The sequence below is a fragment of the Penaeus chinensis genome, chromosome 2, assembly GCF_019202785.1.
Source record: "Penaeus chinensis breed Huanghai No. 1 chromosome 2, ASM1920278v2, whole genome shotgun sequence".
NCBI lineage: Eukaryota > Metazoa > Arthropoda > Malacostraca > Decapoda > Penaeidae > Penaeus > Penaeus chinensis.
The window spans coordinates 24,923,609-24,926,108 of NC_061820.1; the positions used below are offsets into that span (position 1 = coordinate 24,923,609).

General features: G+C 46.4%; 1 protein-coding gene across 1 annotated transcript in view; it reads left to right on the top strand.

Annotated features, from left to right (window-relative positions):
- The window catches only part of LOC125030732 (sialin-like), a gene marked incomplete at its 5' end in the record, with an annotated part of 15,553 nt that overhangs the window by 2,133 nt on the left and 10,920 nt on the right, over positions 1-2,500 (top strand).

Sequence of the window (2,500 nt, forward strand, 5' to 3'; positions counted from 1 at the left end):
CATAAAAAACAGATAATGAACTGGTAAGATGACAGAGACAACGATAATGATAAAGGGAAAGTTATATTGATGATGGTGTGGTTAATAATGCAGATAATAAAGGTGAAATGTAATAAATAGAAGGAAGAGAAAGGGCCTCGGGTCTGTCTGTACTTATCATAAAGAACACTTGGCACCGTGCCCATAGCAGGTGCCAAGTACAAGCATGTCTGGAGGATGAATGCGCGTGTGGGAGGGGCGGGGGAAAGGTGTCGGGGGGAAGGAGGTATATTGAAGGGCGTGTCCCCCATTTGGCTCCCGTGGTGGGGGCGGGGGTAGGGGTAGGCGTAGGGGAGGGCCCTCGCCCATCTCATTTTCCCCTCACTGTCACATTCATCAAATGAGTTTGGTTTGCAATTATACCTTGAGATAAAGTGCAAAATTTAATTGCGTGGCAATCTTGAAGTTTTGACATCACTAGAACATTTTAAAGTTCTATTAATCCTGCATTTTGAGAAGTGATGGTGTAGCCTGTTTATCATTTAACCGTAACAAAGCCCATGCTATTGTGTGACAGGGAGGAAGTTGGTCATTATCATGGGGATTATGGTGATGCGAGGGTAGCTGAAAGGGTAAGCAGGTTAATGATGATACAAATGGAGTAAAGGCTGATGATAATGACCTTGAAAACAGTCTATCAACAACAAAAGTGTGCTTACGTCATGTGCCTTGCCTTTCGAGAAATTCTGATTACGATTTTTGTCATACAAATGATTATCACTGGTCCATGAAAATGTTTCGGTCTCTTGAGATAAACGATCAAAAAAAGAAAAAAAAGAAAAAAACGAAAAGAAGGAAAACAGAGAAGAAAATAGGTAAAATACTTCCGGGAACGCGATGTTGCATCAGAGGTGAGTCGGCTGTCATGCTCTCGTATGGCAAGAGCGAGAGTGACGAAATGTTGGGCTTAATTATAGATATCTCCTAGCAACTCCACGCCCCTGGTGCCACCACCCATCTCTGCCCTCTCACCCATCGACCTCCCCCCTGCCCCCCTGCGTCTGCTTACCCTCCGACACACCGCTTACCCCTCCCCCTACTCCCCTTCCCCTCGTGTTTGTGTGCCACCAAATCACTTCGCGATGGTGCTTGTCGTCCGGGCCTGGATGGAATGTGAAACACACACACACACACACACACACACACACACACACACACACACACACACACACACACACACACACACACACACACACACACACACATCTCTCTGTATGTCTCCCTGTTACTCTGTTTTTTTGTTTTTTTTTAAATTCTGTCCGTTTGCTTATCTGTCTGTCAGTCTCTCTCTCTGTATGTCTGTCTGTCTCTTTCTTTCTCTCTCTCTCTCTCTCTCTCTCTCTCTCTCTCTCTCTCTCTCTCTCTCTCTCTCTCTCTCTCTCTCTCTCTCTCTCTCTCTCTCTCTCTCTCTCTCTCTCTCTCTCTCTCTCTCTCTCTCTCTCTCTCTCTCTCTCTCTCTCTCTCTCTCTCTCTCTTTCTTTCTCTCTCTCTCTCTCTGTCGGCAAGAAGAGCCGGCTAAATTTGCTGTTCTTGCAATCTAAGGGTAAGCCGATGCTTGACTAGCACTCCCCTTTAGGGTCAGTTCATTTGCAGTCTGGATTCGTTGCAGCTGTTTACTTCAAACTGTTTTTGTTTTGCTATGAGTTCTTGAATAAAAAAAAACTCGCTTATGGATGCTATTTATACAGTTTATCATCTGCGCGCACACTTGAATCTCCTTTCGCAAGTCGCTATATGCTCTTCTTTCATTTTTATCTTTTTTCCTCATCTAGTCCAAAATCCACCATTAAAACAACTGCTGAATTCCTCTCTCGAAACCCTTTGCCCAGGCGCTTCCCAGCCTTGCACTTCCCATCTCGGGGAGGAGGGTGGAGAGCCCAGGGGGGTGGGAGGGCATAGGGTGGATAGGGGGGGCCACGGGAGGAGGAGGAAGGGCTTAAGGCACCCCTAGGAGGGCGAAGGTCTGGAGGGCAGCCAGAGGGCGCCGCAGCTGTCATCCGTCACCCGCTCGTCCACTGCATCACCTTGGTGGTGGCGCTGCGAGGAAGCCCTGGTATCCGGCGCCGTCCTGCGTTATCGCCGGTAATCATAGGCATCGACGGGAAAAGAGAAAAGAGAGAGAAGAGACATGAGATAAGAGAGAAAGGGGAAGAGGGAAGAGGGAACAGGGAAGAGGGAACAGGGAAGAGGGAAGAAATAAGATAAGAGAGAAGAAGGAAGAGAGAAGAGAGAAGAGAGAAAAAGGAAGAGAGAAGAAGGAAGAGAGAAGAAGGAAGAGAGAAGAAGGAAGAGAGAAGAAGGAAGAGAGAAGAGAGAAGAGAGAAGAGGAAGAGAGAAGAGGGAAGAGAGAAGAGGAAGAGAGAAGAGGAAAGGAAAGAGAAAAGAGAAAAGAGAAAAGAGAAAAGTGAAAAGAGAAAAGAGAAAAGAGAAAAGAGAAAAGAGAAAAGAGAAAAAGAGAAAA